We start from the raw sequence: 16,715 nt of genomic DNA, 5'->3' as shown, positions 1-16,715 counted from the left end.
CCACCGTCTCTTCCCCCCCCACCGTCCTCTTCCCCCCCCCACCGTCTCTTCCCCCCCCCCACCGTCTCTTCCCCCCCCCCACCGTCTCTTCCCCCCCCCCCCCCACCGTCTCTTCCCCCCCCCCCACCGTCTCTTCCCCCCCCCCCACCGTCTCTTCCCCCCCCCACACCGTGTGTTCCCCCCCCCCCACCGTCTCTTCCCCCCCCCCACCGTCTCTTCCCCCCCACCGTCTCTTCCCCCCTCCCCCACCGTCTCTTCCCCCTCCCCCACCGGTCTCTTCCCCCCCTCCCCCACCGTCTCTTCCCCCCTCCCCCATCGTCTCTTCCCCCCCCCCACCGTCTCTTCCCCCCCCCACCGTCTCTTTTCCCCCCCCACCGTCTCTTTTCCCCCCCAACGTCTCTTTCCCCCCTCACCGTCTCTTTCCCCCCCCCCACCGTCTCTTTCCCCCCCCCCACCGTCTCTTCCCCCCCCCCCACCGTCTCTTCCCCCCCCCCCACCGTCTCTTTCCCCCCCCCCACCGTCTCTTTCCCCCCCCCACCTTCTCCTCCACCCCCCCCATCGTCTCCTCCACCCCCCCCATCGTCTCCTCCACCCCCCCCCATCGTCTCCTCCACCCCCCCCCACCGTCTCCTTCCTCCCCCCCCCCCCACCACCATCTCTTGCCCCCGGCCCCTCCGTCTCTTTCCACCCCCCCCCGTCGCTTCCCCCTCACCACCGTCTCTTCCCCACGCCCCCCCTGCCCTGGTTCCCTTTTCCTCATTCCCCTTCCCCATGTTTCCCCCCACCCTTTCACCAGAAGACTGCTCTTGGTCTTCAGTACCTACGTACAATATCACAAGAGATGGATTCGTATTTTATGAAGCTGAACAATTAAGGGCACGTACTCATACATATTTTGTGGTACTTTCCAGTACATATTTTATGAAGTCACTGACTGCATGGTGTCTGTTGGAGGAATGCATCAACACACCCAGATTTCTTGACATGATTGTGCTTGTACTGGGAGTGAAATAGGTCAGGTTCTCAGGCATCTTATTTAGCCAACTAAGGAGAGTTTATCGAAAATAACATGACATAGCAAGAGTAAAAACTCACAGGAGATACAGCTGACTTTTGCAGTGAACTTTAATTGATTCTAAAATCTTGTAAAAGCACGAACACAAGATTTAATTATGAATAAAGAACTTGCAGTATTCCAGCTCTCTTCTAGGCGCACCTTCCCTTTCACCAGCTCGTGTCCCAAGTGCTGCAATTCTGTTATTTCTTAGATATTTTAGAAAGGGTCATCCCAGTTCCAGGTGCCATGCACTACTCATTCCAGCTACAAGCCCTACTCCCCAAATTTGGGACATTGTTGGGTGTTGCTGCTGTAATGCATTTGCTACATGGGTTCTTTGCTTAAGCATTCGTAGCAATACATTGCTATTTAGAACTAGTTGGTTTATTAACAAAGGTTTAACAATCACACTGCACATTATCAGTTCATCCACTAGGCTCACAACCGCATGCCTCATCGTGGATCCATTAAACCCAACTGACTGGGGTTTTATGGAGTCTTGTGAACATCACGTGACTGGCTAAGCCACTTACAATTCAACAGCTCTACAACTATTTTAATTAGCAGATAAAGCCGAATGCCCCCCTTTTTCCAGGGACACTACAATCTATACCACCCCCCCCCCCCAACCGTCTCTTCCCCCCCCCCCCCCCACCGTCTCTTCCCCCCCCCCCCCACCGTCTCTTCCCCCCTCCCCCCACCGTCTCTTCTTCCCCCCCCCCCCGGCTGCCCCGGTTCCCTTTTCCCCATTCCCTCATTCCTCTTCCCCCTGTTCCCCCCCACCCTTTCACCAGAAGACTGCTCTTGGTCTTCAGTACCTACGTACAATATCACAAGAGATGGATTCGTATTTTATGAAGCTAAACAATTAAGGGCACATACTCATACGTATTTTGTGGTACTTTCCAGTACATATTTTATGAAGTCACTGCATATCACTGACTGCATGGTGTCTGTTGGAGGAATGCATCGACACACCCAGATTTCTTGACATGATTTTGCTTGTACTGGGATTGAAATAGGTCAGGTTCTCAGGCATCTTATTTAGCCAACTAAGGAGAGTTTATCGAAAATAACATGACATAGCAAGAGTAAAAACTCACAGGAGATACAGCTGACTTTTGCAGTGAACTTTAATTGATTCTAAAATCTTGTAAAAGCATGAACACAAGATTTAATTATGAATAAAGAACTTGCAGTATTCCAGCTCTCTTCTAGGCGCACCTTCCCTTTCACCAGCTCGTGTTCCAAGTGCTGCAATTCTGTTATTTCTTAGATATTTTAGAAAGGGTCATCCCAGTTCCAGGTGCCATGCAATACTCATACAAGCCCTACTCCCCAAATTTGGGACATTGTTGGGTGTTGCTGCTGTAATGCATTTGCTACATGGGTTCTTTGCTTAAGCATTCGTAGCAACACATTGCTATTTAGAACTAGTTGGTTTATTAACAAAGGTTTAACAATCACATTACACATTATCAGTTCATCCACTAGGCTCACAACCGCATGCCTCATCGTGGATCCATTAAACCCAACTGACTGGGGTTTTATGGAGTCTTGTGAACATCACGTGACTGGCTAAGCCACTCACAATTCAACAGCTCTACAACTATTTTAATTAGCAGATAAAGCCGAATGCCACCCTTTTTCCAGGGACACTAGACCTACAAATTATAAAATAAACTTTAAAGGATTCTTAACCGATCAAATTAAAATTTGGTTGCCAGTGATGATGCACTCTAGCACTCCGAGCGTATCGGTAGACACCGCATGCACCATCTCCGGGGACACCCTGGCGTGAATGTAACCGTGGAAGAGAGGCAGGCAGTCGGGCTGAAAGACCCCCTCGACTGCCCGCTGCCTGGACTTGTTAATGGCCACCTTGGTCAGGCCCAGGAGGAGTCCTACAAGGTGACCCTCTGACCTGCCTCCTTCCCTCTGCGCCAGGTGCTCAAAGATCAGGAGCGTGGGAATGAAGTGCAGCCAGAAATCGAGGAGCAGTCCCTTCAACTAGTGGAAGAGGGGCCGCAACCTCACACTGACTATTTACATGGAACACGGACTCCTCCAGACCACAGAAAATGCAGGCGGCCTGGGAGTCCGTGAACCGGCTTAAAAACTTATTGCACAGGACTGACCCATGCAACACCCTCCAGGCCAAGTCCCCAATAGATAAAGGGAGGACTCCTGCATAGAGAGCCCTCCATTGGTGACCCCCCGCCTCATCCAGATGGCAAGATGGTACACCATGGCTTGTCCGGATGGCAAACTGGAGGGTGTGCAAGAACAGCCCGTACAGGAATCCCCTCCGCGGAAAACTGAAAGGAACAGAGAGGATTTCCCGGAGGCGGCTCAAGTTGTGAGGTGCCGGCTCCCGAGGGAGGTTTCGGGGCTTGGCTCCGATGAGGAATTCCATCTGGACGGGGGTCAGTTCAGATGAGATCGCTCCACGTGCTTGAGCCTCTTCTACACACTTAGTAGAGTCAGGGCCCAGTGCCGTTTTTGCGACTTGATGGCTTTGGCCGCGAGCCAGACATCGCCCAGGACAGGCGCCATGCCAGCTCCTCTGGCGCCATCCAACTCGCTCCCGCACCATCCAATAGGTCCTCAACAGCTCTACAACTATTTTAGATACAACTTTAAATCAAGTACCCCCTTTTAGTAAGGACACTAGAACCCACAAATTTCCAAATCAACTGGGAAACATCCCAAATCAAATTAAAACTTGGTTGCCTGGGGTGATGATGCACTCCAGTCCCTCTGGTGCCCACCTCTCACAGAAGACCGCGAGCGCACTGTTAGACACCGCATGCTCCATCTCCAGGGACACACTGGCACGAACGTAGCCGTGGAAGAGACGCATGCAGTCGGGCTGAATGCCTGGACCAGTTAATGGCCACCTTGGACTGCCCAGGAGCAGTCCAACAAAGGAGCACTCCGATCTGCTCGCTTCACCGTCCCCCCCGCACCAGATGCCCAAAGATCAGGAGTGTGGGACTGAAGTACAGCCAAAAATCGAGGAGCATCTCCTTCAAATAATTGGAAGAGGGGCTGCAACCTCACACGCTGTACATACATATGGAACACGGACTCCTCCAGACCGCAGAAATTGCAGATGGCCTGGGAGTCTGTGAACCGACTTAAAAACCGATTGCACTGGACTGCTCCGTGCTACACCCTCCAGGCCAAGTCCCCAACAAATAAAGGGAGGACTCCCGTATAGAGAGCACTCCATTCGCGACCCCCACCTCCTCCGGACGGCAAGATGGGGCGCCATGGTGTGTCCGGACGGCAAAGTGGAGAGTGTGCAAGAGCAGCCCATACAGGAATCTCCTCCACGCAGAACTGAAAGGCACGGAGGGGATTTCCCGGAGAAGGCTCAAGTTGTGAGGCGCCATGTTCTGAGGAAGGTTTCGGGGCTTGGCGCCGATGAGGAATTCTGACCAGACGGGGGTCAGTTCGGACGGGATCGGCCCACGTGCTTGAGCCTCCTCGACGCATCTAATGGAGTCAGGGCCCAATGCCATTTTTAGCGACTCGATGGCATTGGCCGGGTGTCAGCCCAGGACAGGTGCCGTGCCAGCTCCTCTGGCGCCATCCAACCCACTCCTCCGCCATTCCGTAGGTCCTCAACAGCTCTACAAACCTGTGAGCATACTCACGGGTGCATATATTACAGCAGCAGACTGGGAGCTGGAGTTTTAAGCATGCAGAGAGATGTTTCAGGATCAGCTGATTTGCCAAGCGATGGTTCTGTTTCCTCTGATAATTGAAGCAGAGGGATATAGGATTACACATGGGGAAGCTGACCCTGACTGAGTTACTTGTATATTTTTTGGGGGGAAGAAATATTACTTAAAAGAGTAAATCCTCCTCATGTGCTGCCTCACTCTCTTTTCCTCCATCCTTTCCTGCTCCTCCACAACTATCATAAGTAGCATACAAAGGTACTGGAAAATCCCATACCTGCACCTAATCACCTGATCAGAAATGTTTTCTGCCCCAATTTGTAACACACACAAAAGATTTGCCCCAACTTTCGGCGCCAGAAATGCCCGAAAACAGTACAGGCAGTCAGGATTTTTATGCTTAAGTCCTGGCTTGAATCTTCTGACTAAGGGATATGAGTGTTATGAACTGAGCCTCCAACTGGATTCCCTTGCTGTCACAAAATAATGGAAAGAGTTGTGGAATTTAATCCCCAAAGCAACAGTAAAAAATCTAGAATACCATTTAATAAAAATAGAATTTGGCTTATTCAGTCACTAGTGGCTCAAAATTGGTTTATCCCCAAAAACGGACACAGGGATTGTGATGTGTGATCAACCCATGTCCGTTCATGGGAATGCAGGCAGCACGCTAACTTGCTGCCTGCTCATTTCCATGATCGTGGCGTACAGCCCAGTGCTAAGCGCTCTGAGTTGCTGAATGCTCAGCATGGGGCCCAAGTTCATGCGAGGTTAGCTCCAATTAAAGCTAGCCTGCACTTCTTAAAGGGGAAGTGTATTTTGCTTGCAACAGGTGATTCAGCTGGCTGGGGACCAGAGTCAGAGCACTGAAAAGGACTACAGGGAAGAGAGCCTGCTCTAAGGTTCTCTGATGCAGCCCTGGAGGCCTTGGTGCAGGAAGTGTACACAAGGAAAGAGGTCCTGTTCCCACAGGGGCCAGGAGGCCCACCAGGCAAATGCATAAGAGGCATTGGAAGCAGATAGCCGTTGTGGTGAATGGCAGCAATATAGCCACGAGGACCTGGACTCAGTGCAGGAAGAAGTTTAATGACCTTACACGAGTGGTCAAGGTCAGTGAATTCATCTTCAAATGCTATATCCCACCATCTACACCTCTAGCCTCTCATACTGCTCAATGCACCACACCCTCATCACTCACCTACCAACAATCTCTACCAAACATGACTCATACATCACATTGATAGCTTCACCGTGCCGTCACACACTTACCACTGCTGCAAGCCTCATACCAACATCTCCCTCTGTCAGCTATTCAACCATGACAGGCATATCACCCAAGCACATTGCACCACACTCATTGACACACTTCCCTTTGCAGGACAAGGTAGCTCACAACTGGAGGCAGCAGGTCCTATCTGGCAGGGGACAGGCGCACCTGCATCACCTGATCCAGATGGAAGAGACGGTGCTGAACATTATTGGGAGGACCATTGCTGAGCCCGTGGCCAGCAGTGGGGCTGAAACAATACAAGATGATGGTATCCACTATTGTAATTCTCCTTCTCACATCCCACTTCCCCCTCATCCCACAATCTTGCACAGGGCATTGTGCAGAGCTTGGAGACTATAATTTCCAGCATGGAAGTGATGGGCAAATGCATTGGACCCAACCAGGATGCAGCGTCTGATGGCCAAAGTCTCGGCTTCTATTGCAGCACAAGCCACCCAATGTCTGAGTGCTGCAGTGGAAGCGCAGACGGCTCTCGTGCAGGCCCAGACTGCTCTCGTGCAGGCCCAGCCGGCTCTCATGCAGGCCCAGACTGCTCTCGTGCAGGCTCAGCCGGCTCTCGTGCAGGCCCAGACGGCTCTCGTGCAGGCCCAGCCGGCTCTCGTGCAGGCTCAGCCGGCTCTCGTGCAGGCCCAGACTGCTCTCGTGCAGGCCCAGACGGTTTTCCTGCTCTCGTGCAGGCTCAGACGGTTCTCGTGCAGGCCCAGACTGCTCTCGTGCAGGCCCAGACGGCTCTCGTGCAGGCTCAGACGGCTCTCGTGCAGGCTCAGACGGCTCTCGTGCAGGCTCAGACGGTTTTCGTGCAGGCCCAGACTGCTCTCGTGCAGGCTCAGACGGCTCTCGTGCAGGCCCAGACTGCTCTCATGCAGGCTCAGACGGCTCTCGTGCAGGCCCAGACTGCTCTCGTGTAGGCCCAGACTGCTCTCGTGCAGGCTCAGACGGCTCTCGTGCAGGCCCAGACTGCTCTCGTGTAGGCTCAGATGGCTCTCGTGCAGGCTCAGCTTGCTGTCACACGAGGACAGACTGCTGCCATTATTTACCAGTGTTGAAAGGGGATTGCAGGATGTTACAGCAGTCCAACAATCTGTCCTCCCAACGGATTACTGGGAATGCTGAAGCACCGTTCCAGGGACGTGGCAGTGACTCTGGAGGATGAACCTGCTGTTCTCTTTCAGGATGACATTTGTCCTCCCACCACTGCCACTCCACCAGTGCCCTTGCTGTTGCCTGTCAGCCATCCAGACCAGACTTCTGCCATCCATGCCAAGAGGGTCCAGACTAAAGCCGGGCATTCTAGGTCCAGAGCTGCTCGAGCCCATCCTGCAAGGCCATCTGCAGACTCCTCCACTGAAAGTCAGCAGCAGCACTTCATGGGAGCACTAGGACAAACAAAGGCACACAGAAGACAGGCACTAAGGGAATGCACAAAAGTGATTAGTTGGCTTTATTATGTAATATTGGATGGCTTGATGTATGAAGTTCATTTGCAATGTTTCTTTTGTGGTGGCTTTTATTTCAGCATTGTGGCCAAGCAGCCGCTGTGATGGTCAGTGACAGAGGGAAGGTGTGGGACTATTGGTGAATGTGGAATTCAGGTTGCGTTCACTGGTACCACAGTCTGATGAATTGATCACAAACAGCTTGGCCAGAAAGGGGCTGTCTGGTTTGCCTCCTCCTTCCTCCTCCTCTTCCGCTTTCTCTTCTGCTTCCGCCTCCTCCTGCTCAGCTAGTCGCCATATGCCTGGAGGCAAGGGCTGAGAGACGGAGGGCAGCAGAAAAAAAGGAAACTACTTCTCCAAAACTGATCCCAACTCATCGCCAAGGCTGGGGATAGATAACCTCATCGCCTTCTTCAGAAGTTTAACCACTTTATTCACTTTCTTATTTGAGCTCCATTTGGAATTAGAGTTTCTTTTATTAGAAAAACTTGGAGCAACTTCTTCTGTCAAAGCTGCAATGAGACTTGAAAGAATTTAAAATGTTTAATTAACTTTTAACAAAATATTAGTGTTAAAAATACTTTTTTCCCCCATTAGTTTCGATTTTGGAAGAAACAAGAAAATTCAATTTTCCCCACATCTAAACAAATTTCAACCAGGTCTTCAAGTCCAAATGCTTTTAAACAGGCTCTGAGCAACTTAAAACGTTTTAAAATTGAAATTTCTCAATATTTGATTTTGAACGATTGAGTGAAGTGATTAGCTTTACACAAACATCCAACAATGCTGTTGAGGAGGGGGAGGGCAGGAAGGATCTGTAGGAGCTCCATATTACTTTTTATTGAATTAAAAAAATATATATTAAGACATTTAGGAAGAGAACCAAAAAAGGGAAAAAACACAAACCATTTTATTTTGTCTGTCATTCTATAGTCTGAACGAGTCCCTGGAATAATGTAAATATCGATTTTAAATGTTTAGTGTAGTGAAACAAGAGTTATGTAATGATATCTAAAAATTGCAGGAAGCTACTTTAGAAAAAAACACTTTGTTTATTGAAAAAGACACAGAAAATACTTTGTACAATTTCGATTTGGTATAAATGTTTGAAATAGGACATTAATAATTGAGAGTACAATGAAGTTTGTTTCCCGCTATTTAATTGCGAAGTACCTAAAACAATTCAACACTTTGCGTGATAAGAGCAGGGATTAATATTATGGAGAATGTTTGAGAGAAAAACATTAGAAGCGAAATTCATAAATTAACATCTTTATGTCACCATATCACTAAACATTTCCAAGTCAGTCTGATTGATTCTCCTGTCCAAGAAGAAAGATTAATGTTTATTTTTGTTCAAATCATAGGTTTTTGTTTTTAATTTGGTGACGCAAATTGTGTATGTGTTTTTCTGCACTTGTGGATAAGTGCTTCATTTCTGACATATTACATGGAGGGTGTGCTGGTTCAAGAAGACAATGTTTATAATGGAAGTGATTGAATTGAAAATACAGATACCCATTCTTGTTCAATTGTTCAATTCTTTTTAATACTGTGAACTAAAAAACTACAGTACTTTATATTTGTTGGTTGTCTGCTTGCATTGTGATTAATATTCTAATCACTCTATGGACATACAAATGCCACTACTCCTGCTGCTTGTGCAGCCTTTGCTATAGTGACATGAGGGATGGGCTAATACATTGAAAACTTTAAAATTAATACAAATTGCACAAATAGATATGCCTCTTTCAGCACACCTTGGGTTTTTGGATTGTTGATTGATGTATAACCGTGTAACTGAGTGATTTTTCTAAAGTGTTCATGCATTATTATGCAGTTCTTTTATACCCTAGTCATTTCTAACAAGTAATTATTTTTTTAAATAGACTTTGTACACAATGAACTAAAAGTATTAAATTAATTTTACCATGATAAACTTGCAGAATAGGCATGTAAATGACAAATTAATTTCAATATAGATAAGTTTGATGTGGTGCATTTTGGTAGGAGGAATAAGGAGTCTACCTACTCCTTGGAAAATAAGAATCTAAATGGGGTAACGATGCAAAGGAATCTAGGAGTATAGATTCACAAATCATTAAAAGTAGCAACGCAGGTTAAAAAGGCCAGAAAGGTGCAAATAAAGCACTGGGGTTCATTTCTAAAGGACTGGAATTCAAAAGCAGAGAAGTTATATTAAACCTGTATCGAACCTTGTCTGATTATCTCATGATTTGAGACAGTGGGGTGGCAAAATGGCATTACTGTATATATGCCTTTAAGTGGTTACTGTTGCTGTCATTGTTGTAAAAGTTGTTATGAAAGTCGATGTAAAAGTTGTTCTTGTAATATTTGACTACGGACGAAAAGGTCGCGTTCAAAGGAGTTCATGGCCCACTCAGTTTAAAAAATAATAGAGGGAAGATTTAATGAGACGGTCCTAAAATGAGATGGTCCTAAAATGAGAGGTGTCCTAAAAAGAGAAGCGTCATAAAATGTGACACGTCCTAAAGCAACTTGGCGCCCTGCATCATGGCGAAGCCCACTATCCTGGTAGTGCCATGTGCACACTCCGCCTGCTTCTCTCTGGTCAGAGAGAAGACAATGAACTCACCTCCCCTGTCATAAAGAGTGTCTGTCACCACTCTTATGCAACAGTGGATGGCGAACTGGAAGATGTTACAGATGTCGCCTGCTCTAGCCTGCAAAGATCCCACGCAAAAAAATTCAGGACTATGGTCACCTTCACAGCCACTGACAACGCTGTCCTTGCCCTGGTGTGAGGCTGCAAGTCTGGTTGCAAGAGGTGGCAGAGTTCTGTCAGCATCTCCTTCATAAAGCACAGATGCCTCACACACTGCTCTTGGCTGCGGCTAAGGTAAGAGAATAGCTCTCAGAAGACCCCAGGTGAGTAAGGCCTCCTGCTAAGAGCCCTTCTCCCCTTCCTCCTCCTCCCTCTGCGAGAAGCCCATCCTTTTTCTCGCTGCCTCTGCGCCATCTCCCTGCAATGCTGCAGGCCAAGGGGGATGACAATGACAGCACCCATAACAAGTGGTCTGACCAGAACTCTTGAAGTCAGAAACAAGGCCTCTCCACTTATAGCACCTTTCCATGTCACCTCACCAACTTTAAACAATTCTGGAAAGTACCAAACATTTCCACAAACTTGGACAGAGCCAGTAGAAATTAATCAGCAACTAACCTGGGACTGGTTGTTGATCCCTTTAAATAGCACTGGTCCTTGCTGCTCTGAATGCATATTCAGCAGTGCGAGGTTAAGACAGGGTATTAGCTCTAGCGTTGAGGACAAAAATGGCAGAGCTGATGTCAAATCAGCATTTCACGCTGATTGATGTCACAATATGCGCACTCCACATATTTCTGGCGCATGCTCCTAATGCCGCCCTACTGCCTTCATCAAGATAGCGTCCGGCATGGCCCAGAAGTGTACACACGGTGTAGACGCCATTTTCAACATAAAACGACACCTTTGGCACCAAAAAAGTGGGTGCTATGGAGCCAAATTTCCAACCCTATAAATCAGTGGCCTTAATGTTATCTGAAACATGGCATAGACACACCTATTGTTATAAAGCAGCGTCTATCCTCCCAGTGGATTTGCAGGATCTTGCGGAGGCAGCGCTTTGAGGTGTCTACTGTATATCCACGTCTCTGAGCCATATAAGAGGGCAGGTATCACTACTGCCCTGTAGACCATAAGCTTGGTGCCAGATTTGAGGTCTTGGTCTTCATCATCATAGGCAGTCCCTCGAAATGAGGGTGACTTGCTTCCACACCGAAAAGGGATGAGTTCGCAGGTGTTTCAATGAAGGACATAATATTCCCGATCCCGAACTACATGTTGAAGGGTGGAAGATGCCTGTGCGTGGATTTTTTTAACGTGTGGTGGCCGTTGCACACCAGCCACCACACGGGCTTGACAGAGCTAAGTCTTGATCCAGTGGCAAGGATTAACCAAGATGACTGGTCTTCAAACAGGTGACCGAAGGCTGCGCTGGCACACTAGAGGCTGTGTTGGACCTCGTCATCGATGTCTGCCCTTGCTGATAGTAGGCTCCCAAGATATAGAAAATGGTCCACATTGTTCAAGGCCAAGCCATGGATTTTGATGACCAGGGGGCACCCACTGGGAGGATAGATGCAGGATAGAGGAAAGTGCAACATCCCCACTGACATCTGGGAGTCCCTGGCCCAAGACCACCCTAAACGGAGGAAGTGTATCCGGGAGTGCGCTGAGCATCTCGAGTCTCATTGTCGAGAGTATGCGGAAACCAAGCGGAAGGAGCGTACAGCAAACCAGGCTCCCCACCTACCCTTTCCTTCAACCACTGTCTGCCCTTCTTGTTACAGAGCCTGTAATTCCTGCATTGGACTGTACAGTCACCTGAGAACTCACTTTTAGAGTGGAAGCAAGTCTTCCTTGATTTCGAGGGACCGCTATGATGATGATATAAACCGCAGATTTTCGGACTCACTATGAAACATAGAAACATAGAAAATAGGTGCAGGAGTAGGCCATTCGGCCCTTCTAGCCTGCACTGCCATTCAATGAGTTCATGGCTAAACATGCAACTTCAGTACCCCCTTCCTGCTTTCTCGCCATACCTCTTGATCCCCCTAGTAGTAAGGACTTCATCTAACTCCCTTTTGAATATATTTAGTGAATTGGCCTCAACAACTTTCTGTGGTAGAGAATTCCACAGGTTCACCACTCTCTGGGTGAAGAAGTTTCTCCTCATCTCGGTCCTAAATGGCTTACCCCTTATCCTTAGACTATGACCCCTGGTTCTGGACTTCCCCAACATTGGGAACATTCTTCCTGCATCTAACCTGTCTAAACCCGTCAGAATTTTAAACGTTTCTATGAGGTCCCCTCTCATTCTTCTGAACTCCAGTGAATACAAGCCCAGTTGATCCAGTCTTTCTTGATAGGTCAGTCCCACCATCCCGGGAATCAGTCTGGTGAACTTTCGCTGCACTCCCTCAACAACAAGAATGTCCTTCCTCAAGTTAGGAGACCAAAACTGTACACAATACTCCAGGTGTGGCCTCACCAAGGCCCTGTACAACTGCAGCAACACCTCCCTGTCCCTGTACTCAAATCCCCTCGCTATGAAGGCCAACATGCCATTTGCTTTCTTAACCACCTGCTGTACCTGCATGCCAACCTTCAATGACTGATGTACCATGACAACCAGGTCTCGTTGCACCTCCCCTTTTCCTAATCTGCAACATCATGAGAAATCCAATAATAAACAAAACTGCACAACAAATATAATGAAACATCCCAAAGTTTCAAAACCACAAAACAGAGGCTCTATCACACTAACTCTATCAAATGGACACTAGCAGGTTTAGAGATTGACCTTGGGGTTAGTTTTTGGCTGATGAGAGCAAGAAGTGAGCAACAAGAATGCCCGTAACTAAATTAATGATAACTGTTCACATGGTAAAATCCAAGTATAAATGCTTACATAGGACATTTCAATGTTAAATGTTGGCATAAAAGTGCGAATAAAATAATGACAACTGGAAATAAGGTTTTGTGGACAGGAAGTGCACAAATCATATGGTTTTTAAATATTAAACTTACATTTCCTGTGGCATTATGCACAGTACGTCAGTGAATAAGGTCTCTCTCATACCTGTCTGTTTCTGTTTCTTTTGCTGTTTCTATTCTTCTGCTTGTCTCTCTCTTAGCTTCTGCTCATCTTTCCCTGATACTTTTTTCCTCTCCCTCTTGTCTTTTTAAAAATGTCTTCTTTCTCTTTGGGTAGGAGATGGTGGGTGATATGGTCTATGTGCGACAGGGAAAGGAGACACATACAGGATGGGGTGACAAAGTTTCATGTGGTCTCAGTGGCTATTTTCTCATTCCCACTCCATTAGTTGCGTTTATCCCCACCTTCTCCAGCCTTCACCTTCCCAATTTCTCGTCCCCTTCTCTTCCTACCACCCCTATACTCCCATTAGTACTCTTTTTCAATATCCACTCACTCCTTGTATCGTCCCTTCCCCTTAGCTCTTAATTGATATCATTTAAGCTCTTGCACTGAAGTTATCATCTCTGATATTATCAAGCTTGCAGGAACACACCCTTTTTATAGGGTAATTGAGGTTGTAAACATTCCAACAATTCCAAGTAATAATTCTGTTGGAATTTACTAAGTTCCTCAGCTCTGCACAAGTCACATAATCTTGGTAATACCTGGAAATACTCCCCTTCTCCTACACAATGAAGCTGAGGCAAAAAGAACATTTTCAGGCTTTGAAAATCCAGGTGAGTCAAACAGTTCCCTCTCAAAGTGACTCTTTGAATACAGACAAAATAACTGAACTGAGGTGGTAAGTTGTCACAGAGTAACATCCTGCACTTATTGAAAACTATCACAAGTTTGCTTCTCCTTGTCTCAGTCACCATGGATGGTTGAAAATTTTGCTTCCTTGTCTCTTGTTTACAAGGATTTCCTGTGTCAGGTCTCCAAGATTTCTGTAAGAAGATAGTTCGAATTATAAGGTGCTTGTATTTCTCCCGAACTGCAGTATGGAAGTACATGCTAAGCAAGCAGTGGGCTGTTTCTCCACAGGATAAGCTACTAATAGTGCTTAGATGGTTCAACGCAATATACATTACTGGTTATGAAATCCACATTGCAGCATGCCGACTTGCAGCAAGTACTTGGCATTGAAAGCTGTATTTTAACTTACCACCGCAGCATTCTTCAGGTCAGCCATTTCCTTCCTGACCTCTATCCCGGGTCCGCTGGGTAATGTGGAGGAGATTTTCCTGAGTGGACCACCTCACCGAAGCGCTGCGGGACATTGTTGTCATTGGAATCGGCCATGAGGGCTTTCTTCATAAGCTGCTGTCGGCGGATACTACAGTCACACTGCAGAAGGCCATCTCTGTGAGCCAGGCATTCATGACCTCGAGCTGCAGCTCTAGACAGATGACTCACCCTCAGGACTCAAATCCGGCAAGTACTGTGCACAGAGTGGCGCCTTTTAGAGGCTGGATTGTAAAATGCAAACCTTCTCAGGGAAGAGAGAACAGGCCCCCGAAACCCTTAACTCAGAGGGGGGCTAATCGAATAGCTCCATGCTGGCATTGTGGAGGGAATCACAGGGCTCACAAGTGCAGTTTACAGACTATGTATGCAAAGGCTGTAGCACAAAGGGCCACCTCCAATGAATGTGTAAGAGAAATATGACTCACTGTGTCGATGAAGAGTCTGCAGATGACCAGGAATCCATCATGGATTATGAAACGATAGACAGAGAGGCAGCTCAGCCTCACGACGAGGGATATAGAATGTTTACCTGCACCACCGAGTGTTCATCGCTGAGGATGGAAGTTGAGATAGATGGAAGTGGACACGGAGGCGAGCCAGTCAGTAATGAATCAAGAAGCCTTTGAGAGGCTATGGGACAATCAAGCTGAACGACCCAAGTTGGTCCCGGTTCAGGCAAAGCTGCGCACCTACACCGATGAACTTATCCCAGTTGTTGGTAGTGCGGATGTTAAGGTACTCCATGATGGCGCGGTGCACAAGTTACCTCTGTGGATTGTTGCAGGTGATGGACCAATGCTACTCGGAAGAAAGTGAATGGAGAAGATCCATTGAAAGTGGGAAGACTTCACCCCTCCAGCAATCGACATCCTCTGTGCTCAGAGGCAAAGCAAGCCCTCACCTGAGGTTGAATCCGGCACATGAGAGCAGACCAGCACAGCACCCGAGGCACAGACCACCCAGCACGACTGCGTGGAGATGTTCCAGCTGGGACGACCCGAGGGCACCTTCCAAGCTCCAATGGCAGGACTCCGGAGAAAGAAAATCGGACCCAGAGGCGACTTGCCAGCTTCGGAGGCAGAACCCGGGGAGAAGAGGATCACCGCAGTCGACATCGTGGATGGAGGAAAGATGATGCCCGAACCACGAGGTGATACGCTGAAGAAAAAGATGGCGGCAGCCAGACCACGAGATGCAGCGATGATGGAGCAACACATGGCACCAAACAGAGAAGAGGATGGGGGTAAAGAAAGCAAGGCTGTCTTAAAGGAGGCTCACAACTCACCACACTTAAAGGGACAGTTCCACACTCTCAAGCAATGTAATAGCAACCATGAGTTAGAGATAAAATGTGTAAATGATGATCAGAGTTGTGTACATGCAATAAGCAAGGAAAAGCCGCGCGATTGCGATCATGTAAAATGTGTAAATGATGATCAAAGTTGTGTACATGCAATAAGCAAGGAAAATTCGCGTGATTGCGATCATGTAAAATGTGTAATTGATGATCAGAATTGTGTACATGCAACAAGCACGGAAAAGTCACGCGATCGCGATCGGAGCTACAGGGTATTCACAATAAGTAATGAAACGTGCAATGCAGGATTTCAATTGCACACAGCCAAGGCAGCGGGCAAATACCCATCGGGAGCACACAGGTCCAGCGAGCTACCCAACGCTGTAGTCTGCGTCCTTGGGACAAAAGTTATGCACCATGGAGTGTGGCCACAAGCAGCCAATACACACGAGCTGCAGAGCAAGCGATCTCAGAAGGGCAATGGCACTGGTATCGATACCCTGCCCCTGATCGTCTCTGCCTCTCAGGCATCCGATGGCATCAACCACCATGAGCCTGAAAGAGCAAACTGTGCTAAGGCATAGCCCCCAGACCCCATCGCCACCAAGGCCATACCCAGGAAGGAAGGGTCCCCCGCAACAGTTCTCCCAAATGGAACCGGGACCAGCTAGGATCCCAAACCAAATGACGCCCAGGCTAGCGAGTCAGCAGTTCCCTGTGCACTGTAAGACGACAGCTCCTCAGGGAGCAGTAGCGGCCCAGGGTGCAAAGAAAGGACAAGGGAGGTCACTGTGACCCTACCCGACACTAGGAGCAATGGCAACAGCCCCAAGAGCAGGCAACTTGAACCAACTGGGTTCCCACTGCCAGCACTGGGCACCATCCAGCAGTTCTGGAACTAGCTTAGCCTTATGCACTGGTTACCGATCCCTAGTACGTATCGATAATGTATCTTACCAGTCTAACGTACTTGTCTCACAACTGAACCGCAAATATAATGCAAACTTGTTTTTCTGGACTTGAATGTATATGAATGCAATGAGCCTCCGGCATAATCTATATGTCGGGGGGTGGGGGTGGTGGGGGAGGAGGGAGAGTGGAGTGGTCAGGGACACACACAAACAGCAACC

The sequence above is a fragment of the Pristiophorus japonicus genome, chromosome 2 (assembly GCF_044704955.1).
Source record: "Pristiophorus japonicus isolate sPriJap1 chromosome 2, sPriJap1.hap1, whole genome shotgun sequence".
Lineage (NCBI taxonomy): Eukaryota > Metazoa > Chordata > Chondrichthyes > Pristiophoridae > Pristiophorus > Pristiophorus japonicus.
The sequence above is the reverse complement of the archived record's forward strand: the minus strand, read 5'-3'. Positions refer to the sequence as shown.